The following is a 14,395-nucleotide window of genomic DNA, read 5'->3' on the forward strand; positions in this document are numbered from 1 at the left end:
AAAAGATAATTCATTAGAGAAGATAGATGTACTTGGATTCCAAAAGGCCACCCTCAGAAAAAGAGATGTTTTGTTTAACCCGAATACGTGTACCCTTTTGAGACTTTTCATTCAAAATGGACTTTTTCTTTTTCAGAAGTAGGTGACCAAGTTGCCATTGTTTATTCACTCCTCTTTTTCTTTTTTAGCCCAGTTCTTGCCTCCAGTCATAGAGGTATGGTTCCTATGCTTGGGTTTTAATTAAATTTGCTTCAAGTTAAAAAGCTCCTATTGTCCTTTTCATTTAAATAGGATTCTTCTTAGATCTTTAACAAGACCACAGAGGAGTAATAAATCTAAGTAATTGTCCTTATTAAGAGGAGATTATTCTCACAAGACTTTAACTGCCACCAAAGTAACTAAAGCCATTTCCAGGTAGCACTTAGAGAACCCTCCTACCCAGATACTGACTATCTCATTAGTCACTTTCTTTGCTGCTCAGATTAAATTAGATGGCATCCTGTTTATTTTTCTTATCTTTGGCTAACAGAAGGGGATTTGCCCTTTGATGATACTACTCAGGAAATCTCAAATCGAACTGTACTGAGTTCATGGGATGGAGATGATGCCTTATTTCCTTTCCTCCTTCCCTCCCTCCTTCCTTCTTTCCTTTTCTTCTTCCCTCCCTCCCTCCCTCCCTTCCTTCCATCATTCTTTACATCTATCCACAACTCATGCCTGAGTTCCTGCTAGTCCAGGCACTCTGCTAGGCATTAGTGGCTCAACAATGAAAAAACATGGCACCTCATTTATCCATCTGACATTTGTTAAACATTTTTCATGTGTCAGGCACTGTAGTAGGTGTTGAGTTTTCAGAAGATCAAAAACCAGATACAGTGTCTGCCTTCTTAAATTACTGGATTAATATCTCTATCCCTACAAGGGATAATTACATAATTAATTACAACTTTGGCAAAAAAGTTATGAAAGTAAGGCCAGAGTGCCACATGAACATGTTAATGGTGTCAGAAGCAGTCCACTCAGAATTATCCACTTAACTTATTCTATTACAGTTTGGTTGATGATCAGATCTCTGCTTTCCTATCCTACAAAATTTCTCAGAAGTTTTTCATTTCCAAGTTCTTAAGTAGGCAGTAGCTCTTGATGTTTTCCATTTTTATTTAAAACCCATGTTATAAACTAGCTTCGCTTGTTAGAAAAAGCGAATTTAACATGTCTAGGATAGACTTGTTAAAGAAAAAAATAGCAACAGACTCCTTATGGAGCTTAGGGACAGTGTTTTAAACCAAAAAGGAGAAAGTATTGGTTGTAAATTTGACTGGCCCAATGTTTTTGCCTTCAGATTTTTAAGGACACAGCATACATCTAACTTAGTACTTATACATCCTTCATATAGAGTGCAATTGTTTCTTATTTGGGAATTGTTTCAGTTTCCTTGTTGCTAAAGCAACCCATGCAATGGGTTGGCTATAACAATGGGAATTTATTGGAGTGTGGTCTTGAGGCTAGGAAAAATCCAAAACAAGGCATCGTCAAGGTGATGCTGTCATCAAGACTGGTGAGGGGCATGCTGCCAGTGGCGCTTGGTCCTGGGTTCTTCCACCACATGGCCGTGTGCATGGCGGCCTTCTTGGCCTCCTCCTTCTCTTCTGGGTTCTTTGACTTTCAACTTCTGGCTGTCCTCTGTGTCTTCTTCCTTCTCTGTGATCTCCCCTATAAGACCTTCAGTAATAGGGTTAAGACCCATCCTGGGTCATACCTTTTCTGAACAAGAAAAGTTAAATTACCTGAATATGTAGTGAAATCCAGCTAAGAAAGCCCGATGCCTCCATCTGGCAAATGGAGCTGATCTTGCCGCTGGGGCTAGAAGACTGGAACCCAGTTGGCTTCAGCCCTCTGAGTTCATCTCCATGTTGAGAATGCCTTTGCCAATCTGAACTATTCATTTTGTCGAGTTTAACCCCCTCTTACCTGGTTGAAGCTTCCCCAAACAGAACATTCCTATTCACAATAGAGAAATTGAAAGAGCAGTCTCATGAAAGCCTTTTTAGAGTCTTGAATATAAGGTTACTTCCTCTTTGTCAAAGGATAATTTTTAGGAAAGCAACTCCTCATTTATGTTTGACCATATATGATAAAACACATTTATAAATAGGTTTGAAAACAGTAAATATGGAACCAGTAAATATGGATCCCACCTCTATCAGGTGGGATTCTTTTCCATGGCTCCCCACTGCTTCTGGGATCCATCGCAACTCCTACGCACTGGCATTCAAGGCCCTTGGCCTATGCCATTAGCATGTGCTACTGAATTACTCTTTTTTCTGAGATTCCAGAGACAACTAGCTGCTCATGTAATGGATATATTCTTCTTTTATGTAGATCACATCCTCCCTGGATTGGTAGTGGGGTTTTACAGACCTAAAAGTCATTTTGTCTGCTACAAATGACTTTGCTTATCTGTGGTATTGACCTGGTATTTTGGTTCTCAAGGTTGGGAGTCACTTACTATAGCTACAAGTACACAAGAGCACTATCATCATGGCATACTTCCAAGTGCTAACATGAACAGCGTTTAGATCTTGGCAGATATCCATATGGAGCACAGACATGTCCACAAAAACACACAGGAGCACACTTCCCCTTTCGTAGTCACTCCTTTGAGGCCCTCTGATGAGAAAATTCTTTTCGAATGAAAACGGAATTACCTGAAGTGACAAAGGAAAAAATCTGCATTTCCCTCAAGCTTAACAGAGTTCATGATTATAACTTTTTCCAGAACGACGTAGCACAACAAATCTTCAGTGACAAATATTTTCATGTAATGATCCGAAAACTGCCAAGTGCTTTTGGATCTAACCTTATGTTTTTAGTTAGAAGGAAAATGATTTAAAAAAAAACAAAAACCAAGCTTAAGATTAATTTGTACTCACGTTATGCCACATAGTCTGGTCTTATTTAGAAAGTCCCAGAAAAATAGAGTAGTTCTGTCTTTCTTACTAGTTCCCCTTTAGGGATTTCTTGCTGCATACATCATTGCACTTCTTGGACTATTAGTGTCCACTTCTTGACAAGCAACGTGGCTGCCCCCATGCACTCCCTGCCCTGACATATAAGGCTTTCATATAGGGCTTCATTTCCCTATCCCAACATTTAATTTTTGTTTCATAGTCATTTCATATTATTTATTTCACTCTCATTTCATATTTCATTTCCCTTTGCTAACATATACTGCTCTGGGCAGGAGGTGCAGAATTCAGAATACTTTGTCAAGGAGGCTCTGGTTTAATCACTATGAGAATATAAAACAAAAAGTTTGGTAGATGGGATTTTAAAAATTCTAGAAAGTATGGACACTGACATTTTAGCTTTAAAATAGGCTTCAACGGAAACTATTAACTGTGTGTGGGGGAGACTGTTGGGTCTTCCTCAGAGCATTGGGCGCCTCTGCATTTCCCAGCCTCCCTTGCAGTTAGGAGGAGCCATGTGACTGAGTTCCAGCCAATGAGGGCTGAGCATGCCACTTCCAGGCCTGGCCCCTAAAATGCCCCCCACATGCTCTTCCATGGTCCCTCTCTTTCCACTCCACATGCCTGGGAGCAAAGGACTCCGAGATGTCAGAGCTACACATGATTTCAGGAGCTGCGTCTCTGAACTCTTGACTTAGAGGAGAGACCCCCCCAGAAGAGTCATCCTACCAGTGACCTTCACGCTGGACTCTGTGTGAGTGAAGAATAACTTTGTGTAAAGCTATTGAAATCTGGTAGTTGTCTGCTTCCACTAGCTAACCCAGCCTACCCTGAGCCAGGCGGGTCAGCTAGTAAGAATGCTGCCAGGGCTCCAAGGGCCTCATCCTCAGCCGCATCTTTGCTCTGATCTGTGAGCACAGGCTGCCCTCATCGCGTAGGACCCTTTTCCTCTGGGACTCCAGCCAGCAACCTACGTTTTAGCATATTTGCAAAGTGTTCTCTTACTAAGTAAGGATTCCAGATGGGAAAGCCTATCAGATCTAGCCTTGTGCTCAAATTTAGCTGGGACTACTCAGGTGGACGCTGTGCCAAACTTGAATCCAAGTGTAAGGCAGTGCCTGGCACATATTAGAATCTTTACAAACATTGATTGAAGGAAGGAAGGAAGGACAACACCCAGATCCTGAGAGACAAACAGGAAACAAAGTCAAGAGGTCAGAGTTGGCAGAAAACTTTAGTGGGGCAGGAAGGCACCATCTGTGAATGGAGGCCACGGCTACCTTCATTGGCAGGGAAGGGTTGCATGAGCCGCCCAGAGGAACATTCTGATAGTAGACATCAGTAAACAACTTTGTCCACAGCTTAATCCTAGGAGGCATTTTCCCAGCACACAGACCCCCAAGCATTTTTCTGAAGTCCATGTGGGAAAGCAAAGCCCATCTAGGATTCTGGCAGACATGAACAGAGCTATGGCTCCATTCCCAGCATTCTCTGGAGTTTTGCTTGAGAAAAGAATAGGAATCCTATAGGATCAGTGATCTCACTCATTTGGACTACAGTAAATCTCTTCTATATTACTGCTCAGCCTCTGAGAATTTTATATTGGGCCTCATTTTATTAAAGAATGCCATGCATACCCAGAAGTTGCGATTTAATTTTTAGCTGCAAGATACAATTTTGAAAAACCATTATCTAGAAAGTGCAATAATCAAACAATGTAATGATGAGTATTAAACCTCCTTGGAATATTATTTTAAATGCTTGCCAGCTGGAAGCAAGAGTTGACAAGGAAGTGTCTGACTTGACTGGCTTTCTAATTTCTCAAAGCATCTATTCTTTCCAACAATATAAATCTGTTAAAATATGTTTTTACTTTGCATGCTCGTTTTGTAACCATCAAAGAATGCAAAATCCTAAACAGGAAAGTCAGATTTGCATTTTCTATTTGTTCCAGCCTAAGATTTAGGATTAAATCACATTAAGAGGCAAAATTGAATGCTTTCTCAGAGGAGCCAGACTCTCCACATACATGAACAAATGCCTCTGTGCTTTCTGGCTGTTCTGTGAGGTCAGATTCATAAATTTTGTGACATATGGAAAATATCAGAAAACCACAGCATGAATTTTAAGAGGGCCCAGAAAGCTGTACTCACACGGCCATGAAAACCCCTGGTAATTCATCCACTCTTCCAATCACCCACCCAAGAAGCTCTATAGGAAGGGTCAATTGAGTACTTGGCCTGTGGCTGGGGTCTGAGGAGGTGAGCCAGCTACTTGGTGGGGATGTACCACCCTCTCTTCCCAAAGGCGTCCAGGAGGGCTCTGGGTCACAGTGTGGTTCCCAGGAAGGACATTCTCTTTCATGGCTTGGAAGTTTGGCATGCGCAATGCCTTCTGTTTGGAATGCCCTTCTATCCTGGTCAACTCCCCATTCTGTTTCCAAGCATGTCCTACCTACCTCTCTCCCAGCACCTGTCTCATTGTATTATAACTTACACTCCTGTCTTCACTATCAGGCTTTGAACTTATGGTCTTATTTCCTTTGTATGCCCTGAACTCAGCACTTCCCCAGGCACATAGCAGGTCCTTGAAGAGAAGAATGGATGAGTGGGCCCACCTGCTCAGGAGCCTGTGGATGGAGCAGGGATTGACCTCCCAGTTCCTCTTATTCACACCAGCTTCATGGCCTTAGGCAAGATACTTAACACAATGAGTGGACACATGAGCAGACAAAATGAGCAGGCACAATGAGCAGTGACAACCAACAGAGACTATGAGCAGAAAATGAGCAGACAGATGAGGGAGGTATCTGGGGGGGAATGGAAATTATAATGATGCCTACTGCATAGGCAGTTGTGAGTATTGAATGGCCCAATGCATGTATTATACTCAAAATTATATCTTGCACTAGCAAGAGCTCAATGAATCTTAGCTAACAAAGTGAGTTCTCAAAAATATAAGCTGTCCTTATCAGCCGTGATAATGTCATTCCAAGTGGTCCAACTCCATCCAACTTCCAGCTATAGCCCAGGCCTCCAGGTGAAGCAGTGACAATTATTGGATTTATTCAGAAGATTGATTTGCTCTGGGTATCAGGGGCTCTGTTAAAGAAAGGTGGAGATTTTTTTTCCCTGGAACAGGCTTTCCTGAACTTTGCTGAATGACTGAACAATGGTATTTAATCAATCTGCTTAGTGAAAGGATGATAGGAAACATGTTTTCACGCTTCTCTCCCAAACTCTATGTCTGAAGGAATCCTTGGATGGATCCTGGAAAGGGTGGTAGAGTCTGGACCTGGTCTTGGACCAGCACCTCAGGGTCCATTGTCCCTGAACGCCCAGCAAGGCCAAGGAGGAATCTGAAGGGAAGTAGGGAAGGATGGCCCATGAAAGCAGCAAGCACTGCCTTGTGGAAAGGATGGAGAAAAGCCCCATCCACCAGTCAAAATTAGTTAGTGACCTCAGATGCAGAAAACTCAAAGCTCAAAGCACGTTTAGGCAAAAGGAAAAGTGTGTTTGTAGGGAAGGGGACAGGGATGGGAAAGGGAGGGTGAGAAGGGAGAACCAGCTCCAGACCCTCTGTAGACAAGCATCTCACCCTCAGCCCTGCCTTGTCCTTTGAACAGGGTGCTTTAGAGCTAGGGAGGCACCATCCCTGGGCACTGGCTGGGAAGGGGGCTCTGGTGGAGGGGAAGGACTGAGAAGGAGCCTCCGAGAGCCGCTGTCACTGGGGACTCCCTCAGAAACCCTCCAGATCCGTGCCCACAGTGGAGGAGATTCTGTGATGCTGACCCGGATCCACAGACAGGTGATCCAGGAGCAAGCCCCAGCCTGCTGCCTCCCTGTTTTGGGCCTTCGGATGCGTTATTTATCCTTTGCTGAGCCTCAGCTCCTTCTGTAAAATGGAATTGATATAACTACCTCACAGAGCCATTATCAGCTCTAATGAAATAAGGCTTATGTGGTGCTCTGTGAGCCGTAACATGATAGTAATAGAAAGCATCTTATTCATAATAATTAGTATATATGATTTAAAGACTTCTGGGTGGGTAGAACTGAGCCATGCTTAGTCTTTTTTTTTTTTAAGATTTATTTTATTTATTTATTTCTCTCCCCTCCCCCCCACCCCAGTTGTCTGTTCTCTGTGTCTGTTTGCTGCGTCATCTTCTTTGTCTGCTTCTGTTGTTGTCAGCAGCACCGGGAATCCGTGTTTCTTTTTGTTGCTTCACCTTGTTGTGTCAGCTTTCCGTGTGGGCAGCGCCATTCTTGGGCAGGCTGCACTTAGTCTTTGGAGGTCAGACCATGGTAGCCACGGAAAGAGAGGCCCACCCGCTTGGATGCCCTTTCCCGAAACTGCCTCTTTCCCTTCTCCTTGCTCCACAGCCTGAATAAGACGGCAGTTTAGGATGGTGGTTGAGGGTGTGGGGACCAAACTGCCTACCTTGAAATCCTGTCTCTGCCATCAACGACCTTCATGACCTTAGGCAAGATACTTAAGTCTCCCACTTTCTCTTCTGTAAAATGGGGATCACAAAGCTGACTACCTCATATTATGATGATTAAATGATACCTGGGAAGCAGATGTTGCTCAAGTAGTCGGGCTCCCATCTACCATATCGGAGGCCCAGGGTTTGATGCGCAGGGCCTCCTGGTGAAGGCAAGCTGGTCTGTGTGCAAGCCGGCCTGTGTGGTGAGCTGCCCCATGTAGGAGTGCTGCCTCACGCAGAAATGCCAGCCAACATGGAGAGCTGGCACAGCAAGATGATGCAGCAAAGAGAGACACAGAGATGCGGCAGATCAGAGAGCTGAGGTGGTGCAAGAGAATGACCACCTCTCTCCCACTCCAGAAGGTCCCAGGATCGGTTCCCGGAGCCGCCTAATGAGAATACAAGCAGACACAGAACACACAGTGAATGGACACAGAGAGCAGACAATGGAGGGAGGGGGGAGAAATAAATAAATAAATCTTTTTAAAAAATGATGTCTTACATGTATTATACTTACAATAATATCTTGCCCTAGTAAGAGCTTAATAAATCACAGCAGACAAAAGCCAGTGCTCAGAAAATGTGAAGTATTCTTATCAGTCACAGCAAATGTCATTCCAAACAGCCCAATTCCACTGAACTCTGTTCATTCAAAGAACACTGGGACCTCTCCACCCTGGTAGGCCTTCCAGTAAGCTAAGAGCAAAACAACAACAAAACAACTTTCGGAATCTCTATGAAAATCTTTCCAGGGGAAAATGGGTGCTTGGAGACATGGGTGGCTTGTATGATTTACTGAGAACTCCATAGATCCAAACCCTCGGTAGATAAGACTATCTCCTAATGACCAGCCTGACTTTGCAGGGAAGGAAGCTCATCTTATCACTTACACCAGCTCTCTTCTTCTCTTCCTCCAGTGCTATTTCTGATAAAGACTTACATAGTTTTAAGACTGGAAGGGGCACTAGCAATCACCCAGACCCATGAGAGACTGAGATTCCCTGGGGAGAAAGACCCCAGACTGAGGAAGTTCTGTTGTTGAGGGGAAATTTTACTGCCTATCTCCTAGAGCCAAATGCAAACAAAAAATGGAACTCCTGTGCTATTGAAGGGAGGCCTGATGATGTGTTCCAGCAGACCCATAAACACTCACTGAATGCCCACCATAGTCCCATGCCATCGAGAAGTTCACAGTTTAGTAGCGAGAGGCACAGAACAAAGAGATCATTTCAATCATGTAGGTTAAAAGTCTGTTGTAAGAATTCCCTGAGTGCTGCGGGATCTCAGAGCAAAGGTGCCAACCCAGCCTGGGGGTACCTGGAGAAGACTTTTGGGAGGAGGAAGTGACACGTAAGCTAACATTGGCTGTAACTTCAGAAGGAGGAAAAGTAGTTAACCCGGGGTGGGTGGAGGGACAGGGAAGCCCCCTCCCTCAGAGTGGAGAGAATGAACAAGCAGGTCAGTATAGCTGGAGGCTGAAGTGCAAGAGATGGTGGAGGGTGGTGAAGCTAAAAAGGAGACCCAGGGCCAGAGGAGGCAGGGCCTTGTGGGCCACATCAGGAGCCAGACTTGAGCTTACAGAATGGAAGCCATCCTTGGAGTTTCCCACGGGAAGAATTTTCAGTGAAATGTGCAACCTGGAGAATTCATTCAGGGTTGACTGGTAGAGGATGGATTGGAGTGGCCAGACCTGGAGGAGGTTTCCAATTAGCTCCCTTGAGGCTTGGCCCTGTGCATTTCACAGGCTCTTTGTGACAGCAGGACTGCCTGGAGACAGGGCAGCACTGACCTTCTACCCACGATGTGTAGTGGTCAGGGACTAGGTACTAAGCAGTGGACACTTACTGATCTGTCCACCCACAACCCCAGTAACTATTCTTGATTATCTGGAGATTTGCCTCATCCTGACACAGCACACCTACTTCAGGGGAAACTTGGCTGCACCCCTGGAATAGGAGGCTTAGGCATAAGTGAATGAGCATAACTCTATCCCCCTGGTCATAGGATTTTCTTTAAGAATGGGCAAGTGTTTTGATTTAGGCTACTGAGACCCATAGAAACATTTTCTGGGATCTCCAGAAAGTAAACCGTGCAGACACTAGGCCAGGAACTGGAGGTGTTTCAGCCATTTTCTACCATGAGGGAAAGCAGGAGAAAGCTGGCCCACAGATAGCGGAGCTCAGAGAACATCAGAAAAACAAACCCAAAGCCCTGCTGACAGGGTAAAACTGAATCAAACCACACTGAAGCGCATCTCCTTCCCTCCCCCACCACTGAACACACCTTTAAACTTTTCAGTTATGTTAAACAATAAATTCCCTTTGTTGTTTGTTTTTTTATTTATTTCTCTTCCCTCCCCCACCCCCCGTTGTCTGCTCTCTATGTCCATTCACTGTGTGTTCTTCTGTGTCCACTTGCATTCTTGCAACGGCACTGGGAATCTGTGTCTCTTTTTGTTGCGTCAGCTCTCTGTGTGTGCAGCACCACTTCTGGGCAGGCTGTACTTTTTTCGTGTGGGGCGGCTCTCCTTGAGGGGTGCACTCCTTGCGCATGGGGCTCCCCTACGTGGGGGAGACCCCTGCGTGGCACGGCACTCCTTGCGTGCATCGGCACTGCTCGTGGGCCAGCTCGCCACATGGGTCAGGAGGCCTGGGCTTGAACCCAGGACCTCCTATATGGTAGGCAGACACTCTATCAGTTGGGCCAAATCTGCTTCCCTCCCTTTGTTGTTTAAACTCTTTTTTCTTCCAACCAAAAACTCAGTGCTCAGGGACAATACTGTCTTCATCTAAAGCACAAGGGTCAGAACTGACCAACTCTAAATACTTTAAAAATCACTAGGAGAATTCCTGACATCATTTCAGAAAATCTGAATTTTCTTTTAAATGAAAACTATTTTTGGAGGACTTCTGGGAAGAGAGAAGACTGAAGAGACACAGGACTCACTTCTCTCCCAGAAGAAGAGCTAGGATGGGAAAAAATGTTCTAGGGCTTAGATCACCAGAGAAAGTCTGCACACCACCCAGAAGAAAGAGGTCAAAGAAAAAGAACCTTGATGGGAAAACTCCGTGAGTAAAAGCCACAGGTGCAGCTGCCAGCCCCATTCCCCCACTCTCAGAGCAGACAGCTTTGAGTTCTCTGGCCCCTGGCCAGTGGCTCCTGACAGAGGGGACACAGAGATCCACTTCTCCAAGAAAGGAAAAAGAGAGGGACCCAGCTGAAGGCTGATTCAGCTTTTGGCCAACAGATTTGGTCTGTGGTGTCTCATGAGCCCTTCTGGGTCAGGTGGGCCATGCTATTGTTGGCTCCGGGAGCTGCAGGGGACTAAAGAGATCCAGCTCACTCAAACACCCTCCTTACTGACTGGGACTGGCTGTGAGGATGCAGAGGGAGTTGAATTACTTCCTACCTGGGAAAAGGAAAGGTGCTGCCAGGAAAGAGAAGAGATCAGCATCTGAGAAAGGTATCTGCAAGGCTCTGAATAGCCCTGAGGCAGAATCCTTTGTCACATTGTTCTGGTTTGGGTAACAGTGCACACATTCTGACCAGGGTTTGAGCTGAGAGGTCTGTTGAAGAGTGCCATCTTCTGGCAGATCAAGTAAGTGCAGGCAAGGAAAAAAAGTAAATAAATGTGGCTTTTTCGGGCCTTTACAGGATCCCTCCCCAAAGTCCTTGGAAGCTGGTCAGGAACCCATTACTGGGTCAATAACCCAGGTTTGAACAACTAAACAGGAACAGTGCTAAAGACTAGAACAGGTTGAATCAAGAATCAAAGAAAAACAGTAACACACAGCCTCTGGCCACTAAATCCCTATGTGAGAGAGAGAAACTGAGCATCAGAATAAATTCACCATCAAAATCAGATGCCTAGACAGCAGCAAAAAATTATGGCCCATACTAAGAGAAAGGAAGTTATAGCTCAAGCAAAGGAATATATCAAAGTGCCAAATAAGACATAGGATTTGAGATAATTAATAAATAAGGTTCATACCAATCTTCTAAATCAAATTAATGTGTTGAAAGACAACATGACTAAAGAGATAAAGGACATCAAGAAACACTGGATGAGTACAAAAAAGAATCTGAAAACCTGAATAGAAAAATAACAGAGCTTATGGGAATGAAAGATACAATAGGTGAGATTAAAAACACATTAAAGGGAAGTGGATTTGGCTCAATGGATAGAGCATCCACCTATCACTGGGAGGCCCAAGGTTCAAACCCAGGGCCTCCTGACTCATGTGATGAGCTGGCCCACATGCAGTGCTGATGTGCGCAAGGAGTGCCAAGTCGCACAGGGGTGTCCCCCGTGTAGGGGAGCCCCATGCACAAGGAGTGCAGCCTATAAGGAGAGCCACCCAGCACAAAAAAAGTGCAGCCTGCCCAGGAGTGGTGCTGTACACACGGAGAGCTGATGCAGCAAGATGATGCAACAAAAAGAGACACAGGGAAGCAGATTTGGCCCAATGCATAGGGTGTCTGCCTACCACATGGGAGGTCCAAGGTTCAAACCCAGGGCCTCCTGACCTGTGTGATGAACTGGCCCACACGCAGTGCTTATGTGCACAAGGAGTGCTGTGCCACGCAGGGGTGTCCCCTGTGTAGGGGAGCACCACACGCAAGGAATGAGCCCCATAAGGAGAGCTGCCCAGCATGAAAAAAGCACAGACTGCTCAGGGTGGTGCCGCACATACAGAGAGCTGATGCAGCAAGATGATGCAACAAAAAGAGACACAGATTGCTGGTGCCAATGACAAAAATACAAGTGGACACAGAAGAACACACAACAAATGGACACAGAGAAGAGATAACCGGGGGGGGGGGGGGGGGGGCGGGGGAAGGGGAGAGAGAAAGAAATAATCTTTTAAAATAAACACATTGCTCAAGTGGTTGAATGCCTGCTTCCCACATGGGAGGTCCTGGGTTCAGTTCCTGGTCCCTAAAAAAAAAACCAACCAAGCAACAGCAACAACAAAACAAGCAAACAAACATAAAAACCAACTCAGGGGAGCCAATGTGGCTCAGTAGTTGAGTGCCATCTTTGGCTTCCCCATTTGAGGTACCAGGTTCATCCCCAGCCCTGTTACCTCAAAAACAAAACAAAGCCAAAAAAACCCAAACACACACACTAGAGGCATAAAATAGCAGACTCAAACTAATAGAAGAAAGAATAAGTGATGCTGAAGACAGAACAGCTGAAATTGAAGAGAGGAAAGAATGGAAAAAATTGAGCAGAGGTTCAAGGAGTTGAGTGATAAGAAGTGCAACAACATACTTGCCATGAGAGTTCCAGAAGAAGAGAAAGGAAAAGGGACAAAAAGAGTACTTGAGGAAATAATGGCTGAAAATTTCCTAACTCTCATGAAAGAAATGAATTTACATGGCCAAGAAGCATTGTGTATGCCAATCAGAATAAATCCAAATAGACCTACTCCAAGACACATACTACCAGAATGTCAAACAGCAAAGATAAAGATAAAATTATGAAGACAACAAAGGAGAAGCAAACCATCACATAAAAGAGATGCCCAGTAAAACTTAGTGTGGATTTCTCATCAGAAACCATGGATGAGAGAAGACAGTGATATGATATATTTAGGATGCTGAAATAGAAACAGTGCCAGCTGAGAATTCTTTTCCAGCAAAATTGTCCTTCAAATATGAAGGTAGGTTTAAAATATTCACAAGTAAACAGAAACTAAGGGAGTTCATAAAAAAGAATCTGGCTTTTCCAGAAGCAGACTTAAAACCTGAAAGGAAAGGACAGGAGAGAGAAGCTTGGAAGAGAGTCTATAAGGGAAAAATATCAGAAAGGATAGCCAAAAGAGTAAAATGACAGATGAAAATAAGGTATGATATAGGAAAGCCAAAGAACAAAATCATGGAAGTAATGCATTTACAATAATATTGAATATGAATGGATTACACTCTCCAATCAAAAGAGAATGGATTAAAAAAACATGAACCATCCACATGTTGTCAACAAAAGACTTACCTTAGACCCAGGAATACACATAGGCTGACAGTGAAAGGTTGGAAAAAGATATTCCATATAAACAGTAGCCAAAAAAGAGCAGGATAGCTATACTAATTTCAGATATAACAGACATTAAATGCAAAAATGTAATAAGAGATGCAGGAGACCATTTCATATTAATAAAAGAAACAGTCCACCAAGAAGAAGTAACAGCCATAAATATCTGTGCACCTAACCAGAGTGCCTCAAAACTCTGACAGAGGCAAACTCTGGCAAAACTGAAGGGGGAAATAGACATCTCCACAATACTAGTTGGAGATTTCAACACACACATCATTAGAACAACTAGACAGAAGATCAACAAGGAACTTGAACAATATAATAATCTAGCTAGATCTAATAGACATATACAGAACATTGCAGCCTAACTCGGCGGGTTATATATTTTTCTCAAGTGTTCATGGATCTTTCTCCAGGGTAGACCACATGTTGAGTCACAAAGCAGGTCAGAGTAGATATAAAAAGACTGAAATTATACAGAGCACCTTCTCAGACTATAATGGAATGAAGCTGGAAATCAATAATAGACTGGAAAGAGGGAAATTCACAAGTGTGTGAAGGCTAAATAACACACTCCTAAACAATCAGTGGGTCAAAGAAGAAATTGTAAGAGATATCAGTAAATATCTCAAGATGAATGAAAATGAGAACACAACTTATCAAAACATATCGGGAACAGCTAAGGCAGTGCTGAGAGGGAAATTTAAAGCCCTAAATGCCTATATATAAAAAGAAGAAAGAGTTAAAATCAAAGACCTAATTGAACACCTGGAGAAACTAGAAAAAGAACAGTAAACCAATCCCAAAACAAGCAGAATGAAAGAAATAATGAAATTCAGAGCAGAAATAAATGAAATCAAGAACAACAACAACAAAAAAAAACAATAGAGAAAATCAGCAAAA

The sequence above is a fragment of the Dasypus novemcinctus genome, chromosome 9 (assembly GCF_030445035.2).
Source record: "Dasypus novemcinctus isolate mDasNov1 chromosome 9, mDasNov1.1.hap2, whole genome shotgun sequence".
Taxonomy (NCBI): domain Eukaryota; kingdom Metazoa; phylum Chordata; class Mammalia; order Cingulata; family Dasypodidae; genus Dasypus; species Dasypus novemcinctus.